Consider the following 13,796-nt stretch of genomic DNA (forward strand, 5'->3'; position numbering starts at 1 on the left):
TTAGGAAATAACTCTTTCTATTTTTGACTATTTCCTCAATCTTATTCAAAAAGGGTTTTTTGGGAATCTAATTAGGGTTGAACTCTAACTTAGAACTCTATATAAAGACCCTTGGGAGATTGAATAAGATGTGGAATTTTTCGAAGAGCTTGCTAACTCTACACCATAAACTAGAGAAGAGAAAGAGAGATGATTCCCAAAAGCTATCAACTTGTCAATTAAAGAAGGAGTTCTTCTTGTAATCAAACTACCATTGTTGTTCTATCTAATAAACAAGGTGGGAGATTAAGTAGACAACTCGGTGTCCCAGGTAGAGGAGCTACAATTGAAACTCTTGGTCTTCGTATGCGGTTGTAAAGGTTCGAGAGAAAACTAGCGATTAAGGTAATTTCTACCTATTAGGTGATTATTAACCTATGGATGATGATCCATGGGAATACTACTGTTTTACATTGGATGTCAAAGTTATCCCAATAAACACTAGTAGTAAGTGACCCACAAAACCCTACAAGTAGAACCAATAAAAATAGGAATCTTGGGAAAACGATCTACACGAATATCAGACCTGGCTTAAATCCAAGCCGTTTTGTACGGATAATCGTTGGGAAGAGTAGGGATACCCAAATGCTTGACAAGTTTAGAAGAGATAAAATTTTCAACTGATTCGTTGTCAATGACTATAGTGCATACTTCACCTAAATACTAATTTCTTGTTTGTTAAGATACCTAATTTGATAAAGATGCAAATAAAGAGACAACTTCTAAAATAAATAAAATACCTAATATAAAGGGCATGCCGAGTGGGCTTCCCTCTCTTGCCCGTTTTCCTATGACTACTTTGCTTAAAATATTATTGCATTCATTTATAGGTTCATTTACTGGCGGATAAATTGTCTTGCATGTTATTCGTTTCTTTTTATAATTTTTTATTGCACGAAGGGGCCCATGTTCAAATTTCGCACAGGGCCCCGTAATTCTCAGGCGCGACCCTGGACGTGGGTTCATAAACTCTTTTTTTTTACCTTAGAAATATTGAAAATTGTAGATTCAATCAGATCAGTTGGAAAAGAAAAAAATTATAACTTAACACATATGCTTTGGGTATATCTCAGGAGTATTCAAATCACATTTAGATGGCATAATTTACAAAAATGAGAAGATAATTTTACGAAGCATGGGTTTAGGATCCAAAACCATTGGGTCAATGAGTTTAGAGACCAAAGATAATGTGAAGAGTTATTTTGTGAAAGGGGCAAACCTTAAGGAATCGGGGGGAGGGGGATTGGGTATTCGGTCGTTGGCCAAAGTCAATCAGTCCTTTGTGGCAAAACTTGCCTGGAGACTCTTGACTAACCCTACCGCTACTTGGGAAAAATACTGAAACCTAAATATTACAGAGCAGACAACTTTTGGAATGAAAATAAAATCAGAAATGCTTTTCCACTTTTGAACTCCTTCATGGAAGTGAAAGAGGTGATTCAGAGAAAATGGTGTTGGTTGATAGGCGATGGATCTTCGGTTCGTATCACTGCAGATCCTTGGATACCAGAATCGGCAGACTGCAGACCCCAATGCATTACAAAAATCCCTGAAAATGTATGTTGGGTATCAGACTTAATTAATCACAATGATTATTCAAGGAAAACAGATCTATTACAAGCAGTTTTTGATCCCAACACTGTTACCGCAATTCAACATATTCCACTATCGTCCTGTAATCTACAAGACAGACTTGTATGGACTCCAACACTCAATGGCATATTTACTCCTAAGTCGTTCTTTAAGGAAATCTCACCATCTCAAACCAATCCCAGAGTTGATGATAACTTCCCGTGGTCAAAACTATGGAAACTTAAGCATATTGAACGAAAATTCTACATTTTATTTGGAAAGTATTAAATAAAAGATTACTTGTTCTCTCCAATATTGCTAAAGGAAGCCACAATATCTCTACGATCTGTGTGTTGTGTAACCAGCAGGAGGAAACGATCCATCATCTATTCAATAGTTGCCGCAGATTTGTTGAGGTTTGGATGGCAGCTCAGGTTATCAAACCATGTTCACTAGAAAATGAACCAGAAACTTTGATCAGAAATCTTATTAATCTCTCAAATATAAATCATTTTAGAGTTTCATTTTATTTTTACCTTATTTTGTGTTTTTGGTCGGAAAGAATTGATAAACACTTAAACCAAGTCGAGATCCAACCGCATCGAATCATGACCAAAGCTCTGAAGTTGGGATCTGGTTTTTCTGAAGAACCGACAACCACCACCGACATCTCTGATCGGGATCTTTATTCCCTTAATACTGATACGGTGCGGATTAACTATGATGGCTCCTCCAATAACCAAGGGGCTTCGGTGGGAGTGGTGACCAGAAATGAAGTGGGAGGAATGATTTTCCAAGAAGGACGAAGGATAAATCCTAGATCTTCCATGGAAAGTGAAGCCGAAGCTTTGTTGTTGGCTTGTGCTTGTGCGGGTAATCTAGGGTTCAAGAAGATTTATATAGAGAGGGATGCCCAACTTATAATCTCTGCGGTTGTGGACGACCTAGATTTTATCCCATGGCGCATAAGATCGACGGTTCTGGAAGCAAAGCAAATCTTGGTGGGTTTTGAGTGGGTTCAGATCCGACCCATCCCACGTGCGGAAAACAAGTTAGCGCATGATGTTGCGCAAGCAGCACTAAACCCTTGATTCCCTTTTTCAGTTGTAGTCTCTCGGTCAGTGAGGTGTGGCTTTCTAGTCTTTTCTGTTAACTTCGTTGTATTTGAACTTGCATCTTGTGCTTTTAACCTTTACCGTTACCGTTAGTTGACACTTGTATTAGTTTAAAACATGAGATTTCTCCAAAATATAACTTTTAAATTCATATGCTCCTAACACAAATTTTGCAATCTTTTGTGACGTATTCAAAAGAAAAATAAAATAAATTTACATCCGTTAACCATATTCACATAAACTTCTACACTCAAATAAACTCATAAACCTCGTACACGAACCTACATACTACAGAAAGTGTGACCACAAAATTTGATTGTATGCATTAATTCATCAATGCATTCACACAAAAATTGGTCTAAAAATTATTACTTCCATAGATATTCATTTGTTAGTAAATATTAAAGCATATTGTTAAAAGATAGTCTCTATCAATATTCAAGTAGCTTAGTGTTGTTCAAAAAGATCAAAAGATTTTAATCTAATGAAGATGAATTGGAGAATAACATTTTGTATCAGGATATAATCCAAGTTTTGAGTGTAAAATTTTCAGATGAACCCTAAGAATGTCTATCTCTATCTTTCTGTTGTCCCGACAAAATAAGGAAAGATTTCTTCTTGGTAACCCACATGAAGAGTCTTAAGATTTCAAGTGAAAACCTTCTCCTCCGCCACAACAATTAGAAGAGAGAAAGTGGGAGAGTTATGGAGTAACCTAGAGAATTTTAAGGTTCACATAAGACCTTTTCCCTTTGTCTGAGACGAAAGCTCGACGAAAAAAATAATTTCTTCGTTAAGACAGTGAGCGAGAGAAAGGGAGAAAATTGAGAGAGGGAGAGATAGAGATGGGGGAAAGAGCGAAGTAGACAGAGAGAGGAAAAGAATGGTGGTGGTTAGCAGAGAGAAATGCTGAGTATGCAGGTTATGTAAATATATATATATGGATATAATACATTTTTATTTTGAATATTTCTCAATATTTTTTCGCAACAATAATGTTAGGGATGATTGAATTTAAAAACTTAGTGTTTGGGCATCAAAAGTTAAATTAAACTAGTGTTTGGGGCATCTCAATCTTTTTTTACTACGTTAATTCTTGTTTGATCTAGTTACTTTTTGAAAGCTGAAGTTAGTCAAAGTTGATCCACGCCCCAAGCTCAAAAAAAGAATATATTCGTGCCCTGAACTCATCGCTCCGTACTTATGTTTGACCCTTTGGCAAAATAGCCCTAATTTGAAACAGAAAGTAGTCGACTAGGAGTGACTTACATGTTTGACCTTTATTTTATCTATTACTTCCTAACCTATCATCAAGTTAAAAAATACACCCAAATTAAGAAAAATTACCATTTTAGTTTCTAGAAATTTGTTCATTAGTTAGAATTTTCTCCCATTATGATAAATCTTGACCGACTATTATAGGAACTAATTTCGTGCTATCTTTCCCTCGCGCTAATCTAGGAAGTAATTCCCTAAGCTATTGACAGAGAGAAACTCTAAAAAATTCTCCGTTAGAAACCTCTTGAGCGAGAGAAACTCCATCTATCTCCTCCTTTAAGTCCCCACTTCACCGACCTCGACGAACACCATAAAGCTTTATCTTTCACTATCTATGTAATAATCTCTCTTCTTTGTAATATATGTTTTGACAGAAACTTCTCTCCATTCTCTTCAAGTTTTGATTCATTGTAGTTTGATTAAACGTAATTTTGATTCAATGTGGTATGTGATGTTTTAATTTTTCATGATTCAATGTAGTTCTAATTATAGTAACACCATAAATTTGGTTCAGCATTTTACAGATTCCAGGGAAAATCTTAAATTTAGTTTAGCATTTATCCTTTTTTTTTTTACTTATTTTAGAAAAAAAACTAAGTTTGGGTTTTAGTTCTAGAATATATCAAAGAATTTTTGGGCTTATAGTCCAAAAAACGGGTCCTAATAGAACATTTAGTCCTCTCTAATCCTATAAAGGGTTTCAAAACCAAAAAAATAATACAAATGGATATCTAGTCCATTTGGTGTCATCTAGAGAGAAAACACAAATCCCTAAAATACATATTAATTTATAGTACCTATACTAACCTTCTTTATATATAAAATCTGATTTATATTCTAAAATCCAAAATATCTTTTTCCATTTTTATCTCCCACCTTTCTCTCTCCAATCACGTTTATAAATATATTAACCGTGATCTTCATTATCTTTAGTAATCGAAACCTGCTTATCTTCTCTCTCTCTCTAAATCAGAATCGTTTGATAATCATCCATTAATCTCAGAAATCTTGTTTCTTCTTCATTATAGCAGCTGAAATCATCTTCTTCGTCGTTTATCAGGTAAGACACATTACAGAAATCATTTTTCGTTCCATTGGAACAAATTCTGAATCAGATTTAATATTGCTTTTCAAGTAATATTAAAGGTTTTGATTTCTTCTTTTCTGTTTAATAATTATCATCTTCATCTTGAACTTTGTTCATGAATTTCATTATAATCGAATTTCTCTCTGTATCATCTAATCAAATCTTCATCATTATTCAGTATTTTCTCTCTCTAAGATTCATAGCCGATTTTATTATGTTAATGTTAAATCCGTCTTTACTGAAGATAATGCGATTAAGAAGTGTTTGTATCTATGTATTTTGTTACTTTTTAGTAGTTTTAGGTTACAGATTTTTAGATTATTTCTTCAAATCTTCATCAAGGTTTCCGTACAATTTTTGATGCAGAGAAGATCTCGTAAGATTTGTTATAACTGAATGCAAACGATATATAATTTAACATAAATTACGGATCGTTTACAATAAATTACATATATCATTTTTTATCCAGAGTAGATCTAGTACAATTTGGTTGTAATAGAATGTAAACGATATATAATTTACACGACATTACATGATGTTTACAGAACATAACACATACATAACGCAGACGTCTTTTGTACGATGTTTTTTATAACAAAATGTAAAATATATGTATTTTGTTACAAATTATTCATACTTTATAAATAATATCAAAAACATCTTATAAATCTGCATAAATTAAATATAATTTATTCAACATTACGCGTAATTTTTTCCCAAAACAGTTGTCGTTTATAGTACAATAAATGTTCCAAAAATTATATGTAATTAATTGCACATTATACATATTTTTTCACATAACAGTGACCTTGTGATTCGAATTAACGTTATGTTTGTCTCCTAACACATTATGAAGTTTAACAAACAGTATGCATAATTTATTCCATTATACATGTCGTTTCTAGTAAATTATATGTTTTGTTAACAAATGTATATGTTTTCTTTTTGCAGTTTTGTTGTTACTTATGGAATTTCCTACTGAAGTTGGTCATTTGTTTCCAGGTGGTGCAAAATCATTCGGATATGCTCTTCGACAATATAGTGCAAACGATTTTTTTGTAACAGAATGTAAACGATGTGTAATGTAAAAGAAATTATGTGTAATGTAATAGAAATTATGTGTAATTTACTGAACAAGACCCAAATACATTTGATAAATTACGTTGTATACTTGACTAATGATGGTTTATTCGTCATAAATAATACATAATTTACGTATTTGTTTCATAATTTGTATTCGATGTGTATTTATGTACGAGTAAAAACGAAAACAAATGCTGCTTTAATGTTCCCAGAAAAATATACTATTTCCAAAACTGAAAGTTAAGTGAGAGAAAGTGATATATATGTTTTGTATATTAACCCCCAAATCACGCTAAATTGATCCTAGATTGATTCGGATAATAGGAAAGAGAAGATTTGATTTCCAAATTTGTTTAGAGGAGAGAGAAATTATGATTTGTTTCTATCTATTTTTTTCTAATAAATCTCCATATTTTTGGCTAATAAATCTCCATATTAAATCTGTAAAGAAGAGAGAGAAAATAGATTTGGGAAAGTTTAGATTTTGTTTCTAAACAGATTATAGAAGAGAGAGAAATTTTCGTGAGAAGCTAACCGTTTTTTCCTAAATTTATCCTAAAATCAAGGTACATTAAACCGTTTGAAATTTTTGTGCGGCCCCACACATTAAAATCCCGTGAAAAACGACTGGGACATGGAAGGAATTATGTAATATATATTAAGGGTTTTTAGTCCCAAGAGCAAAAGGACTAAAAATCCATTTTTTGGGAAGATTGGACCCTAAACCCTTTTTGAATATTATTTTGGGCCATATACCCACGGACCCTATATCAAATTTACTACTATCATTTGAAATAAAAATTGCCTACCATATTGAAGATTTTGATAAAATCTAATAATTGATTACAATCTAGACCTCGATTATATGTGCTTCTAATTTTCAAGATTTAATGAAGTTCTGATTATATTTTTTTTTTTTTTTGGAAATCTGACTTCGATGTGCGATAGTCATTACAAGGCGTTGATACATCAAGGATGTGATAAGCACGGTAGCTGCCAAATCAAACAAGAACTGGCCTAAAGCCCATCTTAACTACGGCCTAAACCCCCTTCTAAACTATGGCCTAAAGCCCATCTACATTATTTATACCCTAATCACCCCAAGTTCAATAATCTTGAAATTCCACCTTCTCTGGGGATCGAACCCGAGACCTCCAGGGACCTTTGGAGTATATGTCAACATTTTAACCACTCGGGCAACCAAGTGTTGACAGTTCTGATTATATTAAAACCATAAATTTGGTTCATATTTTACATATTCTAGTAAAAACTCTATATTTGGTTTAGCATTTGACAAAAGCCCTATGTTTTTTTGTTCAGCATTTTACTGATTCTAGAAAATCCTAAATTTGGGTTTTAGTTCTATAATATATTAGATTAATTACTATTTTTTAATTTTCTTGTCTAGCATTTCGAAAATTCTGATAAAAGCTGATAATTGGTTATGGCCAACCTCCAATTCTCTAATATTTTGGTTAACCCTTAACTTGAAATTCATCTGTTTGGATTTTAGTTGTAGAATATAACGGATTTAATTAAAAAAATGTTTTTGTTTATTGGATAACATTTTGCATATTCTGATAAAATGCGAGATTAAAGCTTCCGACGGAAAGAAACGTAAATGGTGGATCTTCGAGTGTTGTGAAGGATCGTACTTCAGACACACCTGCGGTGCAGATGATTCCTAGAAAAAGAACTTTGCCACCAACAAAAGGGCATATGGTCAAATTTCTGATAAAGAAGAGGAAAACAATAGAAGACGGAGTATAGTGTACATGTAATTGTTTGTTAGAAAACCTAGTAATGACAGACAACAAAATATTTTGTTAGAGTTTTGTAACATCTTTCTTCTATACTCTAATAAGATTATACAAGAACCCTTCTCCACTTTCTTTGTGTTTATTCAACAAGTTTTCTTGATGAATTTTTTTTGTTACAAGCAAATGCCTCAATAAATTTGAAAATTTCCAACCTTTATTTGGAAAAAACCACTTATATGAGATCCAAAGATTAGATAAATCTGTATCAATCAATGATAGACTCCACTTGTTTTATAACTCAAAAAGCACACCATAGAAAAACATTATAATTAACTAAAGTGATTGTTCCCTTGCATTTCTACTTAAACTTCGAGATTAATTTATACAATTACATTCTAATCTAGTATTTTTGTTGCACTTATCGGAGCAAGAATTTAAGCAAATTTTCACCTTATCCGGACCTGCATTAAAACAAAATCCGAAAAGAAATAAGAAAATGAAGCTAAGCCAACTTGGAGATTTGTCAAGAAGGTATTATTTGGCCAATCAATTTTTAATTTTAAGTGAGGCTAGGGATCGCGCAATGTTGTTACCTATATGGGCAAGAGACCAGTGATGAAATCTGACTCCTATCTTGTAATGGGTTAATGCCCTTACTAATATGATAATTAAACTAACAATTCGTCAATCAATTAGGCAAGCAAAAACATCATATAAGTACATCTAGAAGTCACCTCCCGTTCAACACGGGCGACGACCTTTGTAGACGACCCGACCACTCTTCTCGCAAGTGTGTGAACCTGAGGCTTCTTAGTTACAGTTACAAAATTAAATGCCCTCCAATTCAGGGTCAAAACAATAAAGTCCTTAAAACAAAACAAAAAATAAAGAAATACAAAAAAAGTTTAAACACTCTCTCACCAAAATAAAAATAAAGTACTAAAATAACTAAAAAGGTCTTCTTTAATTTCCTTCTCCTTGATGCTTCTTCCCTTTAGGGTCCGTTTGATACGTAGGAAAATAGTGCTGAGAAAGTAATTTTCGCAAGAAAATTGACTTTCACCAATTTGATAGGACCAAAACGTGCGAAAGAAACACTTCCTAATTGACGTTCTTTCGTGATGAACCAGACGTCATTTTCTTTGAACCTTGCTTCCTGCATAATAATTCCCAATTCAACCGAAGGTGTTAGCGGGTTAGTGTAATCCTAAGCTTACTAATGCAATTTCCCTAGCTTACTACGCATGCTCCGAATGATCGCTTTTGCAAAATAGAGTTTAAGTTAGACCTATTCTAGCATGACCTAACTTACTAATTCCTCCTGCAAGATAGAACCCAAATTAGCCCTGTATAAAAAGTTTAGAATAACTTCCGAGTTTGAGTTCTGCCCCAGGTCATCACTTTCGCTATCAGGGTTGTAGGTTAACTCGGCCTTCTCCTTGTACTCCTGGTCGTCTTTACCAGGGTTGTTTTCGTTGGCTTGAGCACAACTAGTTTAGGTATGACTTCTCCTTAACCCCTGACCGTTTTTACCAGGGTTGTTTTCGTCGGCTTGAGCTCGACTAGTTTAACTAGGACTTCTCCTTAACCCCTGGTCGTTGCTACCAAGGTTGTTTTCGTCGGCTTGAGCACGACTAGTTTAACTAGGACTTCTCCTTAACCCCTGGTCGTCACTACCAGGGTTGTTTTCGTCGGTTTGAGCACGACTAGTTTAACTAGGACTTCTCCTTAACCCCTGGTCGTCACTACCAGGGCTGTTTTCGTCGGCTTGAGCACGACTAGTTTCACCCGGACTCCTCCCGTATCCATGGTCGTTGCTTGGGCTATTAGGGTTGTTTTGTCTGCCTAAGCATGACTAGTTTCGCAATGACTTCTCCTTATACCCCCGGTCACCTTTACCAGGGTTGTAGGTTAACTAGGACTTCTCCTTGGGATCCTAAGTGGAAACCGCGTTTCACTCGAATAAAGTGAGTTTAACTAGGACTTCTCCTTTTAAGGTTTCTGGTCGTTGCTTTAGCTACCAGAGCTGCCTAATGCCGGCTTGAGCACGGTCAGTTTAACTAGGACGTCTCCTTGGGACCTTGGTGGAGGGTCAGTTTACTCGAGCAAAGGTTTAGTTTAACTACGACTGCTCCTTAGGGCCATCGGTCGTCGCCGCAGCTACCGAGGTTGTCCTGTCCCTGGTCGTGGATTTCACTATCAGGGTCGTTTTTATATTAGGGCCTTTGGTCGTTGCTTCCGCTACCAAGACTACCTTTAGGTCCCCTGGTTGTTGCTTTCGCTACCAGGGCTACCTTTGTATGTGGCCTTATTAAAGAAAAATCGGATCTGTGCCTAACGGAGTAGGACTTAATCTTGTGACTTTGTCGAGGCAAAGTCGAGTTTGATAGGTGCGCGTACCTTAGAGGCCTTGTTTGGGTCCTTTCATGTAACATCCCGTGTTTTAAAAGGTTGGTTTAGGGACTATTCGACAATTGGGTGAAGTCAAAAGAAGGGCCAAATCAGCAAAGAGGAAAATTTAGGGGGTATTTTGCAATCGAGACAAAAACAGGGACCTAACTGTAAATACGTGGGAATGGAGAAGGAAAGAAAAATCAGACCTTTTATCCCTCTTTTGCTCGACAGAAATTGAGGGTTAGGGTTTGGGTGAAAGAAAATTCGATTTCTATGGAGATTTCAAGTTGATTTCAAGGGGAAATTTGATTTTTTGTTGAATTCAAGCTTCAATGAGTTGATTCGAGCTTAGTTCGTTAATGTTGGTGAGTAAAACTCTCTTTCTCTCTCTAGATCGAATTTCTTTTGAATCGGGTTAATGAAATCTTGTTTCTACTTCGAATTGTTATTAGTTTGGGATGAAAACATGAACAAGTAGAGTAAGAGTAATAAAATCAATTTGGTAATTGTAGTTTTGATGATTTAATGTCAAAATTCTTAATTCTAGGGTTTAAGGTTTATGAAATTTGGGGATTTGTATGATTCATATAGTTCTAGGGTTTATATGGTTGGGAATAAAATAATTTTGGTATATAAGTAAACTTTAGAGAGATTATTTGATATAAATCATCGATCGATCGATTGCCGATTCGGAAACTGAATTTAGTCTACTGTCCGAGCCTTTCTGGGCTTTATATGTTACTTGGATGGACTTTCCCGAAACACAAAAGTCGTAGTTTAGGATCTTAGCTTTCCGAAATGGTATGGTACAAGTCGTTCCGATATCGGACGAGAGAGTTACGACTGTTTTACTAAACAACGCGCTATTCAGCAAATCTGAAAACTGCCTACTGTTTTTACTGTATTCGATAGTTATAGAGGTTCCAACAGATGTTTGAGTCTTCATCAATATTGTAGCTCGTCTTGTGACGATTCCAGAAAGGTATGGTACAAGTCGTTTCGATCTCGGACGAGAGAGTTATGGCTATTTTAACGAACAATGCGCAGTTAGGAAAATTCTGCTTTGTTGTTGTTCGTATTTTATGAATTTCAAAGGTGACTCGCTTGGATTTTGAGGAATACATTTAATAACTAAATGTTAGGGACATAAGTAAGTTCAAACACTGATTGGTGGACCCTAAGTAAGCATGGTATGAAAGATAGAAGATCGATCAAAATTCGGTTAAGTCGAAGTCTTCCAAAGTTATCGTTTTGTTTTTATGTTATGAGTTTTCATTGTTTTGTTTTATTTATCGTTTTTGTCGTGCAAGGTTCTTCGTTTAGAACCTAATGTTTCTATTCGGTGTTTTTGGTTATTCTTCCTTATCCCAGAGTATGCGAATGAGGAGGAATAAGGTCGTCTGGTAGGCGGGAGGTCTTTGGTGAGCAAGGACTGAGGTAGGGGTTCTGAATCCTTTATCCAACATGGTTTTATAGATGATGAATATGCTAGATTCTATAGTTATATATGCGTCATTATAACTAGAGTTTAGGTAGCATGAAACTCGATTTATGTGAGGAACTGAAATATGCTTGAAATGTTTTGATGCGATATGAGAAATGTTTTCGAACTGATTTTACGATGATTGTGAACTACTGGGGATTTTCTTGTATGTACCCGACTGCGAATTTTGTCAACCTACGGGCATGTAGCCATTGAGGGTAGGATGACATGTGGACACGGTTGTGATCCGTGTGAGACCGGTGAGGTGGGCGACACTAGTCATGAGACCTGTGGGAGTAGAGTGCTTCACTTGCTGGCCATTGGTGCTCGTGCCTCCAGCTCGAGGCCCAGGGCCGTACACCCTGACCGCTCGCCTGGGAGGTGACATTGATTGGGATCCCTCTGCTTTGTGGCGATATGACTCTTGGTTGTTCCACTTCCGTGTTTGATAAGATAATGAATCGAATATGAATACTGGTTTTGATAAATGGATGAAACTGATTTTGAAAGATTGCATTAGATGCATGACAAGGTACCGAAGAGAATGAGGTTCAGGTCCTTCCATGGGTATTGGGGGACGGCTCTCTTATTCGAACTCGGTGATCAAAAACGTATTTAGATACTTAAGGTATATATGTATCATGAGGTAAACTCTTCAATGATTGCGGAGTCCCTTAGTGGGAGAGGGGCTTACCGGCTAGGGGTAAGTCTCTTTCTCGAGGAGACGTAGTGCATTAGCTAGTGCCATAAATGGGCTGGTACTATCTAACGCACTCTAGGCTCTCCTGAGGAACTCTCCTCTTATTGGGAGCGCACCATGGGTGGGCAGCTAATCACTGCTATTGCTTGCTAGATTAAGGAAAATGGTTTTCTATATAATATATATGGTAACTGGTTTGATAACTCGTTTTGTCATGATGTTTACAACTTATTAAATGAAATTTTGAAAACGTGATTGGTTTTGGATTGGTCTTCTACCAGAATAACTCGTGTCGGTGAGTATTCTGACCCCCTACCAGTTGTCAGTGTGCAGGTTCTTGGTTGTAGCCTCGAGGCGGAGTTGTATTCCAGCCGGTGATCTTGTCTGACGAGGCTAGTGGAGTTATGTCGTTTTATATGTTTTTTTCGTTATTTTCAAGTTATGTATTTATTGCAGAAACCAAACTCTAATATGTATATACGTAAAACTTAGAGTTGTTTATAAGTTGTATCGGTGTTTTATGAGGCATTTGTATTTTTGTGGTTCGGGTTTCGACCCGAAACTAAGTTGAGTTTGTTTAGCTTCCGCTCGATAGTTTATCTCTTTGTGTATGCGAATGTATGGTTTGCATGACAGGTTTACAGGTGCGACCGGTTCGATTTACAGAGGAGACTCTGCCGGATTTTAGTCTCGTCTGTGAATTGCCGGGGCGTGGTCGTGTCTATTTTGGGACACGGGGCGTCACATTTCACGTATGTTTTCTCCATGCATTCTACATTTCCAAGAGTTGTTAATTCATTATTAGCTAATAATAGGAAGATCACTATATAGCTTCGAATCATAACAACACAAAATCATGTGTTAGGTGCGTTAATCTATTTGCGTCGTTGACGTATTTACTTGTTTCATATCATGCAAAGTTAGCACAACAAATATTCAGATATACTTTTCAGTTCAAGTGGTACTAGTATGGCTTGTATGATATATAAATACTCAATCGTTCAGAGTAAATCTAATTTATTCCAAGTATATTTCAGATTTGGATCGTGTATGTTCATGCAGTATAACCAAATTTTTGTATGACTCGTTTTGAGTACAAGTACTCTTTTGAGCTTTTTGGCAGGTGTTATGATAATAGTATAACATGTGGCATGCTTATGGTTCATAACAGTTCACGTTATCTACACACTTCATCGATGAGTCATATGCATAGGTTCGTTCCTACTTGTCAATGTTTTCAATGCAGCAGCGTATATATGCATATATACCCCCCTAAGTTTGATTT

General features: G+C 35.7%; 2 long non-coding RNA genes across 2 annotated transcripts; one reads left to right on the plus strand and one right to left on the minus strand.

Moving 5' to 3' along the window:
• Positions 1-1,104: 1,104 nt before the first annotated feature.
• On the minus strand, positions 1,105-2,482 carry LOC147557130 (uncharacterized). Its single transcript, XR_015235200.1, has 3 exons — positions 2,148-2,482; positions 1,912-2,063; positions 1,105-1,588 (listed from the first exon to the last, which is right to left on the minus strand). It is a non-coding gene; the product is annotated as an uncharacterized LOC147557130 (long non-coding RNA).
• Positions 2,483-10,546: 8,064 nt separating this feature from the next.
• LOC147557131 (uncharacterized) lies at positions 10,547-13,105 on the plus strand. Its single transcript, XR_015233863.1, has 3 exons — positions 10,547-10,693; positions 11,700-11,765; positions 12,831-13,105. It is a non-coding gene; the product is annotated as an uncharacterized LOC147557131 (long non-coding RNA).
• The last annotated feature ends 691 nt before the right edge of the window (positions 13,106-13,796 follow it).

This window comes from Eschscholzia californica, unplaced genomic scaffold (genome assembly GCF_041429995.1).
Source record: "Eschscholzia californica isolate CP2 unplaced genomic scaffold, dmEscCali1.0.p SCAF_2, whole genome shotgun sequence".
In the NCBI taxonomy this organism is placed as follows: Eukaryota; Viridiplantae; Streptophyta; class Magnoliopsida; order Ranunculales; family Papaveraceae; genus Eschscholzia; species Eschscholzia californica.